This window comes from Agelaius phoeniceus, chromosome 1 (genome assembly GCF_051311805.1).
Source record: "Agelaius phoeniceus isolate bAgePho1 chromosome 1, bAgePho1.hap1, whole genome shotgun sequence".
NCBI classification, from domain to species: domain Eukaryota; kingdom Metazoa; phylum Chordata; class Aves; order Passeriformes; family Icteridae; genus Agelaius; species Agelaius phoeniceus.
In genome coordinates, this window is record NC_135265.1 from 128,252,203 (window position 1) to 128,277,000 (window position 24,798).

Genomic DNA, 24,798 nt, shown 5'->3' on the forward strand with positions numbered 1-24,798 from the left:
CGGCCCCGCCCCCTTTTAAAGGGGCCGCGCCGCCGCCGCGGGGCGCGGGCGGGGCCGGGCCGGGCCGGCCGGCGGGCGCTCCGTCACCGGGACGACCGGACAGCGCTTCCCTCTGGCCCCGGGCAGGCCCACGGCCACCTGCTTATCTTCACGGGCTCACCCGTAGTCCGGGGAGTCGGTTGTGTTTCGTGGAAGCGCGGGGCTTTACAACCATGTGCTGCAGTGCTTTCTATGAACTTTCAGCTTTCCTGTCTCAGCATTCCCAAGCGTGAAAATCAAGGCAATCCCTCACTTTTAAATCTTTTCACAGTCGCGGATACGAAGATGTTTTTTTCCCCCGTAAGTGTAAACCAGGACCAGCCGTGACACTGTGTGGTTTTGCTGTTCCTGAGCCCTGCCTCTCTCCGAGTGTCCCTGCCTGCCGTGGGATGTCGCCACCCTGGCTTGTGCCAGCCAGCCACGTCCCGGTGCCCTCCTTTGAGGGTTTGCCAACATCCATACCCGACTCAACCTTTGAACCGACTAGGTGACTTCCAGCAAAACTTACTAGGTATTCGCTTTTTCTTTCTTTTTGAAAAAGATATTTGATTTGTGGTATTCGTTTGTACCTTTGCATTCTTCATCCCCATAATTCTTGGAACTTTTTAAGTTTCGAAAAAATAAAACTAATCAAAACATGATCCAAGAGTTTCAAAGAAAAAGAAATACCTAAAGCATTGAATCTCATTATTAAGATTTGCCTTATGATGTGTTCTGCATGTATTGAGGCTGAAAGAACAGCCATATAATGATATTTATACCTGTGCCATAGACCTTGAGAATGCAGAACTGTAAGCTAATATGCTTATATTTTAATATGAGTATGATACAATTATATGCTGCATCTAGCTGCAAATGAAGGCATTGTTTAATAAAAAGTGCTCTTGTTGAGCCAAATCTATTGTGTACATGCAGAACTGTCGAACAAAGTGCTGAGCTATTTCAACTCCTATTCACTTGTAGCAGCTGCTCAATTAAATCAGAGTTTAATGTCAGCATTTTAGAGTGCTGATTTCTGAGGGTTACTTGATTTAAACAGTACACTCAAATCAACCTTTCTACTACTCCAATCAGTTCTTGCTCAGGAGATAATGATGTTCAAGACTTTTTTCAAATAAAACCTTTCACTGAAAGAGAACAAGAAAATTTTGACAGATTTAGCTCCTCCTTCCTTTCCCCAAGATCTTCCAGTAGAAATGGATGAGTAATCTGTCTGTTCAAAGGCTAGTGAATAAATCTGGAACTGTGGAGTCACTGCATGGTCTGAGTACCACTAGATGTTTAGAATATAAACAGTTCTGCCAACCAGATATTGCCCTAAGCAGTGTAATTAGTTTTCATTTTATGACAGGATTTCTGCCATGAAGAAGTTATGATTGGTCTTTTACCCTGGTGATTCTATTTTAGACAAAATCTATTACATCTTTGCATGAGAAATTAGTTTACAAATGTGGTGATCAGCACATTTGAAACTCCCAGATCAGTTGCCCACCAGTATTCCAGCCACATATACACCACTGCCATTGTATTGATTGCATGTATTCATGTATTTCTTCTGTGATTTGAAATAATCCTTTTTTTTTTTTTTTTTCCCTCTTTCAGGTTGATATTTATAGAACCATAAAATTGTTTAGGTTAGAAAAGACCCTTTAGATCATCAAGTCCAACTGTTAACCTAGCACTGCCAAGTCCACCACTAAACCATGTTCCTAAGTGCCACACCCTCTAGGGATGGCAACGCTACCACTTCCATAGGCAGCCTGTTCCAAGGCTTGATAACTCTTTTGATGAAGAAATTTTTCCTAACATCCAATCTAAATTTCCCCTGGTGCAGCTGGAGGCAGTGTTTTTTTCATTATATTGCAGTAATAGAGTCTACAAATTCAGATTCAGATAGCATTTTGATGATGTATTCAAGATCAATGTTTGATAATTATGAATTTATCTTAGCTGCTTTCACCTGCTTTCCTCACAAGTAGTTCTTCTGGACTATAAAAAGGCTACTTCTTACTGAAATGTGGAGTTTTTTCATAGTATTGAAAATTGTTGTCTCTACTCAAAAGCATCCATTTAGCAATGTTTTTTACTTAGCAAGAACAAATTCTTCAGTTAGATTGTTTTAACTATAAAATCAAGATTAAGGTATCAATGCTCAGAAAAGTAACAGCACTCTTTAAGATGCGTGACACTCATAAACCACTGATAAAATTTCAAGGCATTACTGTAATACAAAAATTAATATTACACTGTCATTAAATTGTGAAGAATATAGTCAGAGTTATACTACTTGCCATCCAGAGAGACCTTGAGAAGTGGGCCCATGCAAAACTCATGAAGTTCAACAGGTCAGTTATTATCCCAAGCACAAAAACAGGCTGAGCAGAGAGAAGCCCTGGTGAGAAGGACTTGGGGGTTGGTTGATGAGAGGCTCAGCATGACCTGGCAATGCAGCCCAGGATACATTTGGCTTTCTGGGCTGCATCAAGAGAAGTGTGGCCAGCTGATCAAGGGTGGGGATTCTCCCTCTCTGCTCTGCTCTCCCACCTGGAGCAGCCACTTCGAGCACTGCATTCAGCTCTGGGGCCTCCAACATGAAAGGGGACCTGTTTGAACCAGTCTGTAGGAGAGCACAAAGATTATCTGAGAGTTGAAGCACCCCTTCTACAAAAGACAGGGCTGGGATGCAGTCTGGAGAAGAGGAAGCTCCAGGAGACCTTAAAGCACCTTCCACCTACAGGGGACCTACACGAGTGTTGAAGAGAGAATTTCTACAAGGATTAAGGGCTTTAAATTGAAAGAGGTCAGGTTTAGATATTTGGAAGAAGTTCTTTACTGTGAGTGGTGAGGCACTGAAACAGGTTGCCCAGAGACGTTGTGGATGCCCCATCTCTGGAATTGTTCCAAGCCAGGGCGGACAGAGCTTTGAGAAACCTGGTGTAGTGTAAGGTGTCTCTGCCATGACAGAGGGGTTGGAATTATATGACCTTTGAGGACCCTTCAAACCCAAACCATTCTATGAATCTTTAGTAGGTATCATCAATACAAATATCCAGTGGTATGGGCTTTAAGATGCTGTTTCAACTTGGTTATGCCTTAGTTGTACCACACCTGTGCTAGCAAAATTTTTAACAAAGATCTCTGCTCTGAAAATTGACCAGACTTAATCCAGTGTCACTTTAAAAACCTAATGTACTGGTACTTAAGATTGTAGCCTATATTTCCATGTGAAAAGCTCTGCAGCATTCCTTTTTAATTGGTAGGAGCAACCTGAACACTCCATACATAAGCAATGTGTGTTCCTTTAACCATAAAGCTAAACCAAATATAAATGGGTTCTTCAATATTTATAATTTTTTACACTTATATTCATCTTGAACACCTTTACAGATCATTCTACCTTTCTGTCCTCAAAATGTCTGGAAACAGCCAGGATTTTGCTGAGGAGGACTAATAAATCTGTGTTTGATCTCTAAATGTGCAACAAGGATCTCTTCTGGGTTTATCTTCTGGCCTGTGGTATCAGTGGAGAAAAGAGTATCTCTGTAACTCAGCCACTTAAAACTGTCCCTCCAATAAAAAGGAACAGGTTCTACCTGCTTTTAATTGCTTGTTTCTGTTCCCATGCTAGGAGTATAAGCACAAGGATTCATTTAGCAGGTGAATGAACTGTTAGTAAAGCTGATCAATTTAAAAGTACCTTTTAGTTTAGTAAAAACTCACTAAACTTTTTTTGTTAATTTGTTATTATTTTGTTTTGAGGTTACAATTATCCCCAGTTAGATCTCCAGATCTGAGTGGTGTCTAAACACCTGTAGAAGCACAAGGTGCAAAACAACAGATGAGTCTAGGTAGCTGGGAGGGCAGAAAGGGAGGGAGGGAGGGAGAAATGGGAAGTTTCATGCCAGCCTCTGTCTTCGGCACCAGTGTGTATTATTAGCTCAAAATGAGAAGTCAGACTGTGGCACAAACAGAGACACCTTCATATTGGTATTATGCACAAACCCACATTCAGTAGCTACAGAAGTGTCTCACAGAATACGTCTGCATTTATGATGTAATATTTAATAACACCTTATGCTAATCTATTGCACAACCTGGTCTCGTAGCTAGATCTCCAAATCCTAAACCAGAGCAGGTAGAAGCTGATTGAGCTGCATCCTAAAAGATGGGAAGAGAGCAGGGATCTATCTTGGTCAGATAGAAAAGGATGCAATAGGGTAAAAATATTTCCAAAGTCCGAACATATACTTATATATAAAAGTATTTCATAGGAGAATAAAAAGATAAAACCTTAGCAAGTGGTAGCAATATCACTTCTTCAGGGATAGATCTGCTCTTGTGACAGTGCAAATTGTAGCAGCTAATCCAGAAAAATGCCAGCAGATGCTGTTCAACTTCCTCAGGGCTGGGCCAGTCACATGCCTGGTGTGCAGGATATGGGCCTCTCTCAATAGGTCTTACCAAATTTGTGGTGTGACCAAGCTGCAGGCAAAAGTGCAGCAGGCACTAACCCAACCTCTCACTCTATTTTGTGAGAAAGGAGGTTTGTGCATGCTTTCTGAGGTTACAGTCTTGGTGTCAGTCATTTGGCAATTAGTCAGCGTTCATTTGTGTATAAACAACCTCTAGGCAAGTATGTAATTCTGGCAGCTTGAACCAAATGCCCCATTTAAGATTCCTTAGTCATTCTGGAGGCACTGGCTGTCATCTAATGCTATGGGGATGCTGCATGCCTTTGTCAGGTATTCTAAACTACCACCTCTGGTCAAGACACTAGCATTTGTGTAGTTGCAAAACCCATAATTGGCAAAAATATGAATTGGGATTAGAACCTCTTAAAAGCTTAACGTCTTTCTTGATTTTAATGAAACCTATTTTTAATAATGTAAAATAATTCAGGATTTGTTTGGGCTTTTGTTTCCTTGTGAAAAAAATAAACTCTTGAGATGCAGAAAAACATACTGCACTCTGTTTCCAATGCTGTTTCAGTAAAAATTGAACAGAATGCTGAATGCACATGCAGTCCCTGAAGGAGAGACCAGAACTCAGGCATGCAGAACTCCCACATTCTCAGGCCTATTTCCCTAGGAACAAACTAATTTGAATGATGAAGTATGGAAGTACACAGTTCTAGAAGCAAAAACATTTGCACAGATCTATTTTTGTGATTAAGAATGTTCAATTTATTCCAAAGGGAAATTCAGTGTCAGTATAATTTTGAAAGAAGTTGAAAAGAGATAACCAGTAGGTGACACTAAGTAAATGGGTGTGTTTAAAGCAGGTTCTTCACAGAGCACTGTGGCCTAGGTGCAGCTGTTCATAAGGTTTCATGGACCACATCCTCTTTTCAGATTCAACAAGAAAGAAACTCCCATCTGCATACTAGCTTCAGAAATGGCAAACCTGGAATTTCAGACTTCAGCAGGTAGGGATATAATTCTGATTTTACTAACCAGCTCCCTGTAAGATTGAAAGGACATGGGGCCCATTCTCTACCCATGATGATGGGGCATCATTCTCTGATGCTGTTCACTGGTCAGCAGAAAATGTCACTCTGAAGGGACAGGCCAGAATAAACATGGGCAACAAGGGAATTTGGCAGTCCCTGATTTTGGACTGGGATACTTCAAGTATAGGTTATATTTTGTATACAATTATTCTTGAAATTACACTGAAAAAGACAGGAAGCCATAACTGCATCTCTTTTAGGAGACTTGTTTTCTTAGTAGAAAACTGAATCAAACACCTGCTGTGTTTGTATTTCAAATATGGCTCAATAAATCTTTAATTTCTTAAGAAGCTGTACAAAATAAAGGTACCACACCTAGATATGAGGTTTCTACAGGCTGAGGAGAACATTTGGACGTTTCAGCTTACCCCTACAATATATTTTAGCATCAAAAGATGCACTGCTCCTTAATTTTGTTTGTATGAAATTAATGTTTAATTTCATAATAGCTAAGTACTGTAACATTCACTATGTGATTTTGTGTTTTTACCAAGAAATTGATTATATAAACATTATAGTTTTGTTAGTTTGTTTGGTATCTAATCTAATCCAAGAGAGACTATTTATTATTAGGACAGCCCAACAAGTCCATTTCACCTTTAGGGACAAAGGTTTTTTTTGCTTCTCTCGCCAGATTTCAAAAATCTTCATACAATAATTTAAATTTAGATAATAAAGATAGAAACACCATGCAAATAAATTGTAGGAACCAATCTGGGGCATACTGTAACACATATATGAAAAATGTTAAATGATTCACAAGTGTCCTGTACTGGCATACATAGCATAGTTACAGGAATTCATACTAAGCATATGAAACCCAGCAGAAGTGAGTATAAATTAAGAGTATTTTACTCCACTTTACCTCATCTTGCAAAATAATTTTATCAGATTTCAAAAACATGCCACAATTTTTTGACACTTTTGGATGTACCCGATTTCAGCTGCATATGGTCTGAAGTTTCAAAGATTCAGGTAACTGACAAGCTTTGTTGCCTGCAGTTACCCAGCTTCTCTGCAAAATTATACAATCATAGTCCCGATCCAGCTTGTTTTTATGCTTTTATTTTTCATGAAACAGCAAAAGAATTAGCATTACAAAAATGAATATTCTAAGACTAAATATGTATTTTTTCTCATTTTCCCAAAGTATGCATATGTTTGGATGTTGAAATTATCCATTCTACAATAACATGTCAACATTTGTTAGAATATCAATGATGTCAACATGGAAGTTTTCAAATATGGCCTTGAGAACAAAGGCACATCAAAGGGGGACTTCTCCATGTTTATGGCAGAACTTTAGTTTCAGCTGCAATTACTCAGCTCTTTATATGGATTACCTTATCAAATAAACATGAAACAACCTCCAGGTCTTCAGTTCATATTTATCTGGTCAGTAGTGGCTGAACAGCCACTAAAAAAACAGAAACAGAACATTCTGTTCTTTCAGGGAGTTGTATGAAATTGAATTTGGACTCCAGGGGGTATGAATACATGTTCATAGAAACACCCATGCAGTTTAAGGATGTTTACTAGTTATGGCACGTGCTATGTCAGTTTTCAGTATACACATCTTCTGTCTTTGTGTCATCAATTCACTGACATTTTTTTCTTTCATCATGTGTTTTGCAACTGAATGTGGAAAACACTGACAGTATAATTGATGACTCCATAGTATTTACTAGCTAATCTCATCCTCCACAGAGGCATAAATTATGCAAATTATAAATAATTGCTTATGAAAGGTGTTCAGAAAATTGATTATTCATCAGATATTTGAATCATAAGCAAACAGTATTGAATTTTTTCCTTTTTTTTCCTTTTTGCCATATAAGTGTAACTATTTTTTCCTTAACACTCACTAAATGCTTATCAAGTTGTTAACGCACTATATTCCTGTAATGAAGTTGCTCATACTTGCTCAGAAGCAATAAAGCCAGATTCCAATTCACTTTTTTCACTGATTGATTGGTTCATGTTAAAATAGAATGTCCCTCTGGTTCCTACAGTTGTTTAAGTAGAGTCTGGTTCTACACCATTTCTGAAGAATAAGCAATCATAGCACAACTCAGTTTTCAAACGAAAGCCTTGATTCAGAGCATTAACAAGAAAAATGTTTTCAGATCAATATCTCAGAACCTCATGGCTGGCTGTATTCCTCATGTTTACAGGAAAAGTCACATACTTTAGAAATCCACAGTCCTTCTTGGGGTTATAACATTAAAAATCTTCAAATTAATGTCTTTAAAGTACACATTTAAAGTAATATAATGAACTGGTTCTGTCTGTTTGAAGAAATAATTAACTGCTTGTCACATACTCTCATTATGCTTGGTTGGCACCAAATCAGTTTACAATTCAAAAAACATTACGGCTTTTAGTAATGGGTTATGTGTTTTCATTGCAACCTTTAGACCTGAAGATATCTAAGATACAAGATGCTTTCAGTTCACTAGAACAAAATTTTTCTTCTCAGACACCTGGGAAAAAAAGGCTTAAGAACAGTGATGAGCAGTCAGTTCTATGTAGAAATGCCATCTAAAGTACAATGATATTTACTAGAAAAATGGGTCCAAAATATCATCAGCTTTATCTTAAACCAGAATAAGGCTAATGGCAACAGCTGACCCTTTTGATTGCAAATTTTTAATTCTAATAAGAATTACTGATTTTCTATTTTACTTGCTCCTGCTTAGGCAGTGCATTCTAGGATTAAGGATTAGTTAAAAAAAGACTGAATTCTGTTCCAGCCTTTGCTACCTGTTTTTTTGTGGTTGTTTCCCTTAAGTAAGCATATGAAAGCCTTTTGTACGTACCTTTTCCTGAGCCACCTAAATTTGTGCAGGACATTCCTGAATTTTTCTTTTGAATTAAAACCTAGAAGAAGGATGTTGATCTTACTAGGAGGAAGTTCTGCTTTTTCTTTCTTGTTAAATCTTGCTTCTTAAGGAACATCTGGTGTCTCTCCCCTCCCCCACTGGCACCACATCACAAGCGTATGCCTGATTCATTTGCTCCCATAATATCATGTAGAAAACTTGTGGATGGTTATTCACTCTGTCCTTTTGGGGATAATTACTACAATTTATCCTCCAAAATCAAATCCACTGCTTCTAGATAGCTAAAGCATTTGAAGGCTCTCCATTACTGTATTATCTCTGAATTAAGAAATTTTATCCTTTATACAGTAGTGTTTCCCCCTGAGATTTCCTATCTTAACTCCTGCTCCCTCTCACATTTTATTATCTTGGTTTTGATTGCTGTCACAGTTTCCCCTGAAATGATTTGCAGTATGTTGTATCTCTTGTGTTCAGCCACATTCAGCTGCAAGGTTGTATACACTATTAAGAACCTATGCACATACACAGCTTTACAGATCCTACTTGCTATTGAGATCCTATTGATCTCCTTCTATTTGTTTAGATGGGATCTTCTGTAGGCTTCATTTAAAATTACTAAAGGCATGTCTTGCTATTTTCCTTGTATTTCATTTGAGGATGAAATATTATGAACATAAATTGTGTAAAAAAATCTCAAAACAGTTTTTGTCATAGGTAATTAATGGTTATCTGTCAAGGTTTTTTACATCAGTGCTCCAGGATCAGGACTTGGAATTTGTAAGTGATTTGACTCACAGGGGTTAAGGGTGAGGCACTAGTGACATGCTTTCTATCAAGACAACAGGCTGTTGTATTTCTCAGAAGTCAAAAGCTTATTTCTTCCAACAATAGGTCCTAATATTAATAAATTATGCTATGTTGGAAATACATACAGCATACTAGTTTAGTCATGAACCTTAGTAAGATCAGCAAATCTCAGTGAGAAGAGAAGGGAAAAACAACTATTGTCTAACCTTGATCTATTTTTGTATTAAATACAAAGGTTAAATCAGTTATTTGAATTGGAACTTGCCTCTTGAGTTCCTAATTTACTGCCTTGGGTGTGGCTCATATCTCAGTGTCATTGAAAAAGACTGCAAGGCTGCTCCAGCAGGCATGCTCTGGAGCTGGCACAAATGGAGCAGCCATGGAACCATCCAGGTGTCAGGCTGCAGGGCAGTGGCACTGGACAGCAGGAGAGGTGACTCCTGTGTGGAGAGTGGCCAGATGGATGAGCTGCTCACCTGGGTGGCAGAGCTAAAGAGGGGGTAGAAGGGTCAAACAGTATCAGGGGCTCTGAGGAGGAGATTGACTGGTGCAGACAGTCTCTACCATCGCTGAGGCACAGGCACCAGATCTTGCACCACTAGAAGGAAAGGATGCCCTCTCACACTTTCCTGTCCACCTTCCACCAATGGGATCAGGAGGGGAATCAGGAAAGAAAAGCAAATAGAGCCCTGGATTGAGATAAGAACAGTTTAATGACTGAAACTAGGTAAAATATAAGAATAATTAACAAAGTAAAATTGTAAATAATAACACACAATAAATAAATAATAACAAACAATAAACTACTACTACCACTAATTGTAATAAAAAGGAGAAGGAGGGAGAAATGTGAAAACCAGGAAAGACAAATGGTGCACAGCACAATTGCTCACTACCCGCTGACTGATGCCCAGCCCATTCCCAAGCACTGATCAGCCCCCTTCCAGGCAGCTCCCCCAGTTCATACACTGGGCATGACATTCCATGGTATGGAATATCCCTCTGGCCAGTTTAGGTCAGCAGCTCTGGCTGTGGTCCCTTCCAGTTTTTCTGCACCTCCTCACTGGCAGAGAATGGGATAGTGAAAAGTCCTTGACTTAGAGTAAGAACTGTTCAGCAACAACCAAAACATCAGTGTGTGATCAACATTATTCTCATTCTGAATCCAAAACACAGCACTGTACCAGCTCCTAAGAAGAAAATGAGCTCTGTCCTATCTGAAGCCAGGACAGGATCACTAAAGCAATTCTGAAAAAACCCAGCACCACAACCTTTTAGTACTTTAGACTTGTTTTATAGCCTCAGTAACTTTCCTTTTTGTTTTGGTTTTTTGCGCAGAAAGCTTTGATGGACTCTGTGTATCAAAGTACCTCTCATTTTACTTAAGATTTCATGAAGAAATTAAATTGTAACAATAAAGTTAGAAGGCATCTGGATAAGTAGAATGGCAAAAATCAACAACCGTTTTATCATGGCTGGCAAATCTGTAATTATCTATAGGAGTCAATAATCATGTGGATAAGAATAATCTGTTGATAGCAGTGTACTTGTACTTTCAGGAAGCTTTTTACAAAGTCCTGCAGCAAGGAAATGAAGCTGCTGTAGGACAAGATGGCTCATCATTTAATATCATTTAAAGTACAGTAAGTAAGAGCCCAGCCTTCACAGCAGAGGAAGAAAGATTCTCAATGCAGCCCAACAGAGATGCATGTTTTTGAACTTACAGCATTATTAGGCTAAGGAGAGAATAACAAGGTGATGGAGTTTGCTGCTGACTAAATTATGTAGAAAAGTAAAATATGCTAAAAAAAGTTAAAAATTGATTCATAATACAAAACATAAACAAAGCAGCAAGTAAAATTCATTGTTGATAAATGCTGGATAAAGATAAGTTTTCCTCTAAGTGCCTATGTTTATACATACACAGTGATGAGCTTTATGTGAGCTATCCAGTAGAGATATATGAGAGTGTCAGTCAATAGACATGAAAAAGTAAATATGAATTATTAGAAAAAAAATATAGTTACACTATACTGTAAATTCTTAAAATTAATATAGATTGAACTGCTGGTCACACTGTTTCAAAAAAAGATGCCACGTACTCAGAAAACATACTGAGAAAAGCAACAAAGGTGTTGAGCTGCTGCTTTCTAGGAAAGCAGAGAAAATAACAGAATGCAGGTAAGCAGAAAATAGATCAGAGAAAAACTATTTCTTGTGATAAGAGAAGTTGGGGCACCTAACAAAATTACTGTGAAGATAAAAGGGAACATTTTGTTACACAACATAACTGAATCACAGAATTCATTACCATAGGATGTTGTATATGACAAATCTATGAATGGTTCAGAAAGTGATTAGAAAAATTAATGGAAAGCCCATCAAGACCCAATGAGCAAAAGAATGCAAATGCAAACTGATTTCTGGAAATCCCTATGCCACAGATTGCCTAAAGCTTAGAGGAAATATCAGCAAAGTGTCCTTTCATACTTGACCTCTTCTATATTCTTTCCCTAATTTCCAGCTGCTGCTGGCTGCTGTGGTAATAGTACACTAAGCTGGCCATGAGTAAAACATTACCTTCACCCCACCCTGCCCAGCCATGATACCACCCTGTCCCCCTGCTCTGGAACCAGGAGAAATTCTCAGCAAGTGCTTTCCTTGGGTCACTTGCAGTCTGAAGGGGGTGGGTGACCATCCTGCAGATGAAGGAAGCTCAGAAGATCAGTTCTGGGGTCTCAGTGAGATACAAAACACCTCAATCACTATGGATGTTGAAGCAGAGAGACAGAAAAGCTATAATTTTGCTTTAATTTTTCTCTCTTTTTAAATCTCCTGAAGTGAATACAAGATGGTGTGGCTTTTCCACCTCAGTTGCCTTATCCAGAAAATTGGAAATCTCACCAAGTACAAGTGTTGATAACTTAGTTTCAAGAGGAGTCATGAACATTAAGTGTTTTTGGAAAAGAATCCAAATAGACTATCAGAACACTCTCAGATGTCTAAGTCTTAAGGGCTCTGAAGTTGTACTCTATACAGGGGAACAAATGTGAAAAAAAGAAGGCATTGACATTCAATCAGGAGATTTTGCCAAACAACCAGGGTATATTCTACTATATTGTAGTGGCTGTAGACTGCCCTGAGAAGCCCCTGGAAGGGCAGGGAATGTATCCTACAGCAGGTTTAGATTTAGCACACAAATATCCCTCTGTGCTGGTGCAGCTGCACTGCCAAGCTTGCTGGCAGGCAGGGAGAGGAGCCTGCTCGTGCCCTGACTCCACAGATGCTGCTCTGCACTCTGTAATACAAATAGTTGGCACAGGAGTTTCATAGCACTGTTCCTCAATGTGCAGACATAGGATAAGGGATTCTTTGGTTTTCAAAAATTAAAGCTAGTCTTCAGAATTCAAGGCCTTTAGGAAAAGAGATTATATTTTATGGGGTTTTTTTAAATCCAAAATAACATTTTTTACTGTCATGCAAAGTTATTGTCAGGAATGGAAAACCTGCTGCAATTAAGAGATTAAGTGCCTACAGAAGGAAGGGGTACTGAGGAAAGCTTGTAACCCACTATGCATATTTCATTTTTAAAAAGTCAACCTGGAAACAATTTATCATCAAGTATAATGGTCTACTCATATATGACTTACCAAACAGAGTGATACTGTACCAAAATAAAGCAGCAATACCCAAGATTTGTTTCCCAAAGTCTCACAATATGTCAGAGTCAGTCCTCTAGAGGTATGACAGAGTCATACATCTAATAAGGTGCAAAATTCCTACTTGAAAAAGGTGCAAGATTGAGCTAAAATAATTTTAAAACATAGTCAGAGGGATGGCTTTCTTCCTATTGATGCACAGCACAAAGTACTGGGAGCTGTTACTTTGCTTTCTTTAGCAAAGCACAGAGACTTTGAGCATGGCCATAACTTTTTCCCCAAAAGTTTTGTTCCATGCCAAAATGAAGAGGAACCTGAGGATTGTACCATGGAGCTATGATCACTTGTGATTTAAACCTTCAACACTCAGGTGTTCTGGCTGCTCAAGCACCAGGAACTATCATTTATTTTCTACCAGTTTGAATCAACTACCACCTGTATCACCTGGTAGAAGGCTACCTTTTACCTTTTACCTCTCTTGATGCTACTACATTTCTCTCTTGTTGCTGATGGGATGACAGAGTGTTCTGGCTGCTCTTTTAGAGTGCCTTTCTGATAGTTCAGTAGTGCAATCAGAGAAACACACAGAATTCGCTCTTCATTCTACCAGAGACCAAAGGAATCAGACACTGAATTATCAGAATTAGTATTTTAATAAATACCATCATTATTATGACTGTCAACACTTTTAGGAATAGTGAAGGGAAGCAGACAATTTGGATTTGTTTGGCACTGAGACTGTATTCAGCTGAATGAAATACATGGATATAAAACAAGCCAGTGGCCCAAACAATTCATCATTTAAACAGATTTCTGCAAAATAAAGTCATAGCTTCCTGATGCTGAAATCCTTTTTGATTAGGCATCACAAGTGTGAATTAGTAGGTACATAATATCTACCCACCTGCAAATATTTTACATTTTTCATATCCTCCTAGCTTCCCATGTCCTCTGGATTAACAATATTCTACCTGATTAATCTATTTTGTATATAATTCTTTAGTTGCCATTGGACTTTGTTTTCACTTTTTAAAAGGAATTTTATTTTCTCTGTTTTTATGAAACTCAATTGTCATAAGCCTTAATAAATAAATATTTATAAATAAATATGCCCCACTTGTTTTCATATGATGCTCATTTTCAAGTTGCATGAGATGAGCAATGTTTAAATTAAGGTATTCCCTTCTAAAAAATTATTTTAGCCTTAGTACCATAAGATTTATAGGCTTTTTACTGTGTAATTTGCATTCAGCATTCTCTGCATAAGGACATCAAACTAAACACCATTTCTGGTATTAAATATTTTATTTCAAACAACAATTTTTCTAGGAGAGTATATATTTTGTTTTGTAATTCACAGAAAAACAGTAGTCTTTCAAATGAGATGTGTAGTAAATTTTAAACTGAATATTATTGGCCTTTCTGTGAAGACTAATGTTTTGCCTTTACATTTTGAAGCTAGCAGATAGAGAAAAAAGTATCATTTTATATGTTTTCTTATGCATACAGTGTTTCCTTATGGCATCAAAAATGTTGAGGTCAATTAGAACTTTGAGAAGCACATTAAAGTTCACTATTTCTCAACATCTTAACACGTAATATTACTTTTAAGAGGCTTGATGGCAAGGGACCATGAGCTAGTAATAGCACTCACTTTCCAAAGTTACTCACACTGGATGACACAAGGACTTGCTTGTACCATAAATATTCCCCACCCCTCCTACATGGACTGCATGAAAGCTGCAAAACAAGATTTAAAGTGCTGCAGGGCCTTGGAGGAGTGGTTTGGCAGATTTTTCCTGCATGAATAGCAAAGGGGGGTAAGCCTCTAGTGGTAATATAAATAGGGATTTCAGGAGCACTGTAATGTGTGTGTTCATCATAACAAAGTGCTACCTGTGACACATTCTGACCAAATGGTCTGGATGTAGAAGCTGTGTTTCCATTTTGTAAATTGGTCTGAATCAGGCCAATGGTGTCTCAGTCAACAAACCAGCATCACTGGATGGTTAGTCTAGGCAATATTCTGTCCTGGGAAACAGGGTGTTTCACACATGTTTGATATCCACAGCAGTGTTTTGACTGTTTAAATGCTTTTCCGTTTGATTTTATAAAAAGAACCTTCTTCAAGTATCAGCATTATTACTCTGAAGAAAAAGAATTAGGAATAAATTGTGTGCAGCTTGCACAATCTCACAAGTCTTTTGAAAGAAGTAATTGGACTTTTGAGGGCAGATTGCCATAGCATATTGCAGATAGGAAAATCTTGCTAAATTTTGTGGTCTGCCATGCCTCTTGCATTTTACAAAGGCATCTTGCATCATGTGAGGGTAAAGCATTCTTGTAAACATTAAAAAGCAGAGGAGCTATGGGTTTTTTATTGTCAAGCAATATTGTTCTTTCCTCCCCCAAAATTAATTTTCCCTTTTCTTAAAAACTTTCATACAGTCAGATATTAGTACCACTAAATTCTAACACTCCCCTTTAAATGAACTGCTCTTCCAACACTTTTTCAGCCTTGGTGTCAAACAGAATCTTGTGGAAGTTATAAGCCAATGAAAGTGTAACCACCCTGGCCAGTCAGCCCTGCCATGACACAACACGCACTTCATAAAAAATATTTTATTGCCATCTACATATGTAATGCAGAGTTGTGTTTCTTTGACAACAGGATCTTCAGACAGATCTCCAGTGTCTGGAGGTGCTTTGTTTGTAAGTGCTTTGCCTTTTGTTTTCCAGAACTAATGTTTCAAGAAGGAAATAAAAATGTTAGCCTAAGATTAAGTGCAAATAGATCCATAGGGATGATCTCCAAGCCATTTTCAGTCTTCTTACTTTCTTTCATACTGAAAGATGATGTGCAATCTCACCCAAACATACTTGAAATATTTCACATTTACTCCCTGTTACAGATCATAATGTTTTTAGGAGGGAAAAAAACCCTGAATTTCAGTGAACACTTATCAGTAATAGATTCTCCTTCCATTAGTTAAAGTTGAAGGATCCTGTGAGCCACTTCATTACTTACAGCAGAGTAGAAAGCAATTGATTCTGTTGTACTTCAGAAACTTAAATTCCTCCAATGCCCTTTTTTTCTTTTTCCTCTTTCATGGTTTTACCTATATAAAACACAGGAAATGTTTTGACTAATGCTATTGTACATGTCTAAATTAAATTTTCAGATGCTCAGTGGGCTGGTTCTGTAACAAAATATGGTGCATTCAGTGAAAAGAGGGCATTGCACAAGAGACTGAGCTCTTCCAGATCTAGAGAGAAAATTCTTGGTTTCTCTAATAACTGATCAAAATAGCACAGCAAGGAGACAGCAGAAAACTATAAGTGACAAAGTGTTTTCACAAATAATAATAAACAGTGGATTGCCTACTTGGAAATCTTATTCTTTGCCTAAACTCTATATAAAGTGTTTGAAAGAAAGTGTATGAACAATCCCCTCAAAAAAAATATCTTTCAAAATATGCCAGTGAATTAAAACAGCATTGCTAGAAAACAGTAAGAAACTGCTTGACTCACCCAGTTTTCTCAAGGACATATTATGCTAGATGTTGTGCATGAAGTACAGCTGTTTTTCAGATTTACAGTGCTAAATGCTTCATATAGTTTTATATGCTTTCTATAGTTTCATTTATAGTTTTACACAGTTGATGTTAAAGATAGACACTAAAGTGCCTGAAGCTGCCTTGAGGAGACACCAAATTGTGCATTAGCATAGTATCAAATAGCATCTTTAGAGGCTTCTTTTCTTAAAACACTTGATCTCACTTGATTCCTTTTACTATCAAGGACTGTGTACTGGATCCTTCAGTGTGGACACTGGGGGAAGGAAGCTAAGAACTGTTCCACTCACAAGAAGCCTTTTATTTCACTGTTAAGAAAGTTTGACAAAGGGTGTGAACATTTAAGGCTGTATCTTCCATTACAACCCATGGCTATTGTTCTGCAGGACAGAATTTACAAGTGAAGAAAGCAGTTATTTTCCACATCTGATATGATTTCCTGCAGAAAGGGCAAAGTATCATTACATGATTTTCCAAAGAAAGGACACAGTACCATGAGTCACATACCCTGGATGAATTCCTTATATGTACAGGAACAAATCTTGCCTTACTGACCTCTAAGAAGGTACAGTCTCTGGTGTTAGCTTTATAAATCATATCCTGGAAATTTCTCCACAGAGCAGTTTCATGCAAGAATATTGCTTCAGTACAGAAGTACTTGATGGCATTGGTATAACAGCTTGACTCCAAGGCATAGCACTGTAGTGAAAGGGCACAGTCAAAAATGTGAAAGATTCTCTGAGCCAATTTCTTCTGGCTACTTGGGTCATACTCTTAACTCAGCTCCGTTTCTGGGTCAAGAGAGGGTTTGTTTGAAGAGCACAGAGAGAGATGGAAAGCACTGAATGTAGATCAATGAGATTTTACAGCAGAACTTCTATGGTGCTACTGCAAGTCCTGAAATTGGCTTCTCTTATTCCACTCCAAGATCTTATTTCCTAATATTAATAAACTGGTTAGTACCCTGGGCAGCAGAGGGTTAATCAAGAAAAAAGTGAAAGGGAAACATTCTCTACTTAGTTGTTTGAAGATTTGAAGAGCTAACCCAGCATGCAGTAGAAGAATTAAAGAAAGCATTTGACCCAAGATTTGTTCATGCCAGCCACACCTTTTCTTGCCCCCTCACAGAATACAGAAATGTGTGTCTCCCTGAGGACATTCTGCCGAGTTTTGAGATGTAACATCTTGACAGTGGAAAAGTACAAGTCTAAATATAGTACATTTTGTCAAACTTTGTTTAAAGGAATGTTCCAATAGATATCTGTTCAAAAATGCACCTTGCTATTAGTTCCTATGCAAACCCTTTATTAATAGGGATTCTGCAAGCCAATAATACTTGTATGAGGCCATATAAGTGACATTTTTGTTTTGGCAAGTATTCAGGCCACACAATAGCCTTTGGCTTTGCAGTCATATTTGCCATAGTCTGGAATGCAGGAGGTCTTACTATTTTGTTTCTTCCTTTTTGTTTACTCACTGGTTCCTCTTCTCTGGCACATAACAAACTGTGTCCTTAAAAGGCACAAAAAGTAGAGTTAGCTACTTCATTCCCAGAGCATTTTTTTCCATGATGGATTCTAACCCACAGCTCACAAATCTCCATTTACACAGAAGGAAGAAAGCCTTGCAGTGAGCAGGGAAAAAGAAGAAGACAAGTCTTTGAGATATGGAGATTCAGTATTTGAAACTCTACAAAGCATTGAAATCACAGATATCAGAGCTAGAGTTTTAAGGGGGAAAAAAAGGTAGAACTAATAAAAAGACCACTTTGTCTAGCAGTCTCTGCCTCCATCATTAGTGCTCCCTCATTATACAAAAAATTTTATGATACCACACATTTCATACTGTCAGGAGCAGTGGAGGCACGGGCACACTTACTGGAAGAGAAGGAAAGAAGCATATTCATGCAATTTTTATTGGTGTCATTAAAGCTTTTTCTTGGTGCAAGTGAAGGACTCATAGGAGGCACTTCATCCTCTCCCTCACTTCTGTTTTTGATGGAATCCCTGATCAGGAGAAGGTGACCTCCAGGAAACAGCGTGCAGGGGATAGCAAGCAGGTCAGGATCTCCTCATGAATAATATCACTTCTCTGGGAAGCCTAAGAAGTGTGATTTTTCACAGTTCCCTGAAGCATTAAGTCCAACCTTTCACTTCTCCTCTGTGACCACATGTATGGATCCTGCCTCATCTAAATACCTAGGAAATACTTTATATTCCCCTCTCTGTTTTCTTATTTACTTCCAAAGCTACCTATTCCTTGCTGTAGGTTTTTGCTCACATTTTTTAAATGAGGCAAAAAAGGCACTGCTGTGATACAGTACATACCTACTGGAGTGAGAATGTGAGAATGACAAGAAAACAAAAATTATGAAGGCACAAGAAAAAATCTCAGCAGTGATGAGACAACACATGGTGCATTTTGCAGCACCCCAAGTTGGAAGACAAGGTTTTAAATTTAAAAAAAATTTGAAGCAGAAATTATATCTTCTGCACACTCTGATGACAGCAATTCTTTCTACTATTTTTCTTTGCAGCAGTGAAACTCTGCTGAAAGATATGGCTCCAATTTCCATGTAGGAAACAATGTGCTGGGGGATATCCTCCTCCCTCCTCCCACCTCCCACCAGGACTTGTTAACAGCAGGTGAAGACGCAGCAGGACTCAGAAACTAAGCTGATTTTTTCAGCTCTTTTCCCCCCAGATCCTAACCCAAGAAATGCTTAGGTAGCCCCTGATCTGGCCCCTGGCACAAGACTATAATTTTCCTGCTGAGGAAGCACAAACATTTCAATGTTCCCCATTCCTCTTTGGGAACTTCTGTGCTGGCACTGTGACGAACTCACTGACCTCTGTGGAGGGACTTGCAGCCTCCATTGACATGGATTATGAGAAACTGATGCCACATGTGGTAATAACAATAGCACAACCTGAAAAGAAATTCACAAATGCTCAAACAGAACTTTGTACATAATGTAACTGAGCAAAGCTGCAAGTAATTCCATGGCTCAGGCTCTCTAAATGTCAACTGTGAAGTCTCATTTATATTTAGTCAAAGCTCATCCTCAAGTTTTAGTCTATCTTTGACATCAAACTTAAACAGCCTTTTCTTGGGGAACTCTTCAACCCAAAGGCAGTACAGCTATGGAGGGTGGGACAGGATTGGAAAAGATTGCCTGTATAAAAAAATGCTTAGATAAATTCTCCATTATCCAAAACCATATATTATCATTCCCATGAAAGAAGAATGAGAGATTTGCAAAGGATTCTGGGTGTTCTAGGTATTTTTCCACTGAGTAATTTCCATGTATGGGAATCTTCCCTTGGAGCTTGAGACAGAACTTGCTCTAAACTCAAAATGAGGAAGCCCAGAATTTTGTATTTCCAAGGAGTTTATACACACAGCTCCCCTTTTGTAACTGACCTTCTAGAGGATATTCATTTATTTATTGGATCAAAAGTTCTTCTCTTTAAAAATGCTGACCATGTATTATAGCCAAAAGACATGTTCTTTCATCCCCTCAGAAGTGGACTGGGAAAGGGAAGAGCCTCCAGAATGCAAGGCCTGGGGAAAACAGTGGCCAATAGCCATGCAGAGGTGTATTTAGAGAAGTCCCTGTCACATCAAGTCCCAGCTGGGGCACAGATGTTGTCCCCATCCAGCTGGGAAGAGTGGTGATCACAAGCACAGCTACAAGCTTTAATTAGCAGCATGAAATCTTAAGTAATTTCTTAGAAATGCCTAGAACTCTAAACTACTGCATGGAGATTGTCAGTTCATGGCTTTAAGAAGCCTGCATGAGCTGTCTGTCCCAAAATCATAGAATTACAGAATCATAGTATGGTTTAGGCGGAAATAGACCTTTAAGATCATCAAGTCCAAATGTTAACCTAGCGCTGCCAAATCCACCACTAAACCATGTCCCTAAGTGGCACAACTGCATGTCTTTTAAATACCTCCAAGGACAGTGACTCCAATACTTCTGAAATAGCCTGAGCCAATGCTTGACAACCTTTCAGTGAAGAAATTTTTTCAAATAACCATTTTAACCCTCCCATGGTGCAACTTGAGGCCACACCCTCCTTTCAGGTCCTTGTGGAGAGCAAAAAGGTCTTCCCTGAGCCTTCTTTTCCCCAGGCTGAACAACCCCAGCTCCCTCAGCCACTCTGTTCCTCACAAGACTTGTGCTCCAAACCCTTTACCTCCAGCTTGTATCCTCTCTGCTGTGTTATATTTCCAGCAGACATCTGGTCAGTTGAAGTCCCCCATGACAACAAGTGAAAGCAAATATGAGACTCTTTTTAGAATATTTTCTTTGGCTCTTTGTCCTGGTTGGGAGTCTAAAGCAGACTCCCACCATGATAATTGCTTTGTTGGCCTTCCCCTTGATTCTGACCCAGAAACACTCAACCCTATCCTCACCGTCATTAAGCTCTAGACAATCAAAATACTCCTAACATAGAAGGCTACCCCAGTGCCTCCCCTTCCTTACCCATTCCTTCTGAGGAATTTATAGCCATCCATTGCAGCATTCCAGCTGTGTGACTCCTCCCACAACGCTTCCATGATGCCATGAATGAGGGTAAAACATGAAGGCTGTTTGTATATAAGACAGCATTGTACACACACCAAAAAAAAACCCAACCCAGCACACATTTTAAAACAGAAGTTATATATTTGTTCTTCACTTGGCTTTAAGGTAGCAATCATTTATCCAAGTGTAAGTGTATTCAAAAGACATAATGTTCTCATTCACTATGCTCCTGAAAGAGTTCTCTGTAATTTTCTTAGTAAAGGGTGCCTATAAATATTCCTGCCAAACTTACAGGCAGGAGCTGAAGATCATCTCTGATTCAAATGGAATTTACCAGTCTGAACCCTAAAATTCTGGTTTCACTTTTTTTTGTTCCTGTAGAAACTCTTGGTCTACCAGAGACAGATCCTTCAGGAAAGACAAAGCACTGAGAACTTCAGACTTTCAAGTGGTATCTCCTGACAATTACCATCCTGCATAAAGAGACTGCCACCACAAGCTGTATCTGCTATGTTCTTCCAAAACTTTTACCAGTAAGTAAAGATTTAACCAGTCAGAAGGGCTTTTGACAAGAGTAGTGATTTCTCTCTGCTCTCCTCCAGTCTCTTTTACCTTCTAGAGAGAAACTCTTCACTGCAGTTTGAATTTGCAAGTGGCACTTCTGGTGTTATTTCCCTTAAGTTTTTGCAGTGCACCTATATGCCTACAGATGAGCCATAAGAGAATGCAGTTGACAATTCTTCTTCCTTAAAATTGTATTTATAGAGGATAAAGGATATACAAAACTATGCAAGGAAAACACATTTAAAAATAGGAGCTGTGGTCCCTCTCTATCAATTATGATCTTAAATAAGAGCAAAAAACAATCTTTTTGATAACTTTTCAGCCCCTGAAGTTGAGTTTGTATTGAAGGAGAAGACTGTATTAATTTTAAATTGCTTCTCCTTTTTATTATAGGTGATCTAAAGAATTGCTTTCTTATAACAAATGATGCAGTGCAACAGAACCTACACTCAAGCAGTAAGAGCAGCTCATGTACCTCTGAGCTGATGGTGACTTCTGAGTACTCTGGATGCAAGCTGTAAGTTTTGACTGAAAACATTTTGTGGGCACAATACTAATGCTAAAAGGAATGCCCATCAGGACAAAGTCAGTTTAAGCAAAGCACATTTTAAATTCACAAAGGAGCCAGATGTTGGAGCCATTTGAGAATCCAATCCAAAAGCTGCCAGTAGTGGAGGAACTGCATGAGGATCCCTCAGCAGTAAGGTGAGCACTGGTTTGCTATCAGACTCAACCCCAGATTTCCCGCATCAGACTTTTGCCAATATGCACATTTTGTACATGATCTTGGTCTGTGTATTACAAATCTGCATTGCAGCTCCACAGATGGTAGGTTTGGTCTTCTGGATGGAAATATTACAACTTGTCTTGGAAATTTTAGATCTGGGCTTCCTTTCAAGAGAATCTCAAGTGTATGTTCTGTGCAGAAATGCATTTATTTCATCAACTAGCCAAGCCTACAATATTAAAACTCAACGCCAGTCTTCCTTCTCCGGCAGAATGTGGCACTGTTGACATTCTATTAAAACCCAAATGTCCTAGGGTTGTACAATGCAAACCATAAGAATAGTGACTTGTAATAAATCTTTGTAGAGATGAGGAATTCAAAGCCACAAATACAACTTTTCTAGTTATGTACTAAAATAAAACTACATTTTATGGGGAGATAATATGTTTGAACCTACTTGTGAAGTTCCTAGTAGCAATGCAATCCTTAATTCATATTTACAAAACTGACATCCTCATTCTTGGTGATTCACTAGATTGCAAAAGTTTTTCTTTAAAAAAGGTATTTCAATAAACCCCAAGATATATTTTAGTCCTTTGGAGGTAAATTGAATAATTCTTCCATGAAAATGTACTACCTTGACATGGAATGGAATGAGAAAAAGACAATTCTGGTTGAAACTTTATGGTAGAACATTGGACCTGAAAGTATATAATTAATCTATTTTTCTTGCTCTTGCTGTTTTATTGAGGAAAAGTTTCAAGCTAATAGTTCCATACAGTTAAATGATAATTCTGTGACTGCTAAGAGTTCTTTCTAATAGACAGCAACATGCTCACACTTCAACCTGCTACCCAAGATGAAGGGGGGTTAGACCTTCAAAGGCCCCCTTCAAACCAAACTATTTTATGGTTTGTGATTCTATGGTTTTGTGATTCTAAGACTAAGACTTATCTGTCACAGACTAGCCTAGACTGCAAATGTCCAGTAAATATAAAGAATACAGACATCACAGTAATTTTAAAGGAAAATTGCACATGCTGGAAAGGAACTAAATAATGAAACAGATGAAGTACATCTAATTTGTTCAGGGAACAAAATAAACATTTCCATGTGGCAAAGGAGGAAAAAAATTAGGAGAAGTGTTACTTGAATTGTTCCTTGTAATAAAAAAAACCCTCAAATAATCCTTCAATATTTTGTTAAGATATTCTTTCACATTTCAGGTATTACTTATAACTGAAAATTACAATAATTTATTATGACATTATATGTCTATATATATATATATATATATATGTATTTTTAACTTTTTTCCCCTATAGTACGTTGTTTCAAATTATAATAATAAAATATTTTGAGCACTAAAGTGTTTTGCTAATATTTTCTAATATGCAATTCTGGAAATAATTATTTCCACTTCTCACTTTTTCTTTTTTATTTAATTCATAGCTACACAGGTTTATATAGCAGATAAAATTTTTATATAAAACTCTGAAATTACCAGAATTGTTTCCAAAACAGTTCCGTGTAGTCCCAAAGCAACCTACAGTTATCATAATTACTTTTATAGAAACTAGGTGTGGTTAGACACATTGCAAAAATAGGGTTCAATTCTAAATTGACAGTCAGCTGAATCTCTGCTGTTCTAAGGCTGGTTCATCAAGGCCCCAGTCCATAGTAACCACACTGCTAGTCTGACATATGCCAGTTGAGAATGTCCCTAAAATGCCAGCCACCATCTGGGAACAGCTAAAGCACAGTAGCTACTGCTCTGATCCTTTCTGCTCCTCCAGTATTCTTCAGGCAAAGAAGCCAAACCAAAACCAACTACATCAACAAAGCTACCTCAATGACATTATGTAATTTACGAGTATCTGTCTGCATTTTGTCTAGCTTTGTAAACTGTCTTTTGCTATTTTTTTGTCTCCAAGTTATTCCCAGCTTTCCCATTCTGACCTCTTTCATGTCTACATCTTCACCCACATGCCCAGACCCTGAGCATTCACACCATGCAAAAGCTTGGGTGCACTCAAAAGTGCTGGAAGAAAGTCCTAACAGGCATAAGGGGGTCACTAAGACCTCAGGACTACAGATCCTCTGCAGCACTCTGCATTGGATACTCATTGGCACCTTGGGATAAAAAACTGGCACAGGAGTGCCTTGGTCACTCCCACGTAGTGACCCACAAAGTATCTGTGCTCCTTCAGGGCTCACAAACCTTCATGTGTAGGAGGGTTCTCAAGAAAAAAAAATGGAATGGCCTAAACTTTCCACCTGGAGTCAGTTTGACTCACGTAGTTTTTCACTCTATGCTGCACAGACAAATTAAAGTTTCCTCAGTTAGAACTGGACTATCTCAAAAGCCAGGCCTAGCAGAGCCTGGGTGTGAGCTGGGACAGATGCTGTGCACTGGACATACATACTTGGCAAGGCTGGGGCCAGGGGCCTATGACAGGTCCATTAGAGGGCTCCTCTTACTGCTTTTTGTCCCCTCCCTTCAATCTTTGTTTGGAGGCTGATGGAAAAATATAGAGTATG

The 24,798-nt window shown here is 38.4% G+C and overlaps 1 protein-coding gene and 1 long non-coding RNA gene across 12 annotated transcripts in view; one reads left to right on the top strand and one right to left on the bottom strand.

Annotated features, from left to right (window-relative positions):
- OXR1 (oxidation resistance 1) overlaps nucleotides 1–24,798 on the bottom strand; it is a 355,773-nt gene that overhangs the window by 75,935 nt on the left and 255,040 nt on the right. The gene's annotated exons all lie outside the window — the stretch shown is intronic.
- LOC143695375 (uncharacterized) lies at nucleotides 34–23,478 on the top strand. Its single transcript, XR_013184508.1, has 4 exons — nucleotides 34–550; nucleotides 5,391–5,464; nucleotides 21,348–21,499; nucleotides 21,924–23,478. It is a non-coding gene; the product is annotated as an uncharacterized LOC143695375 (long non-coding RNA).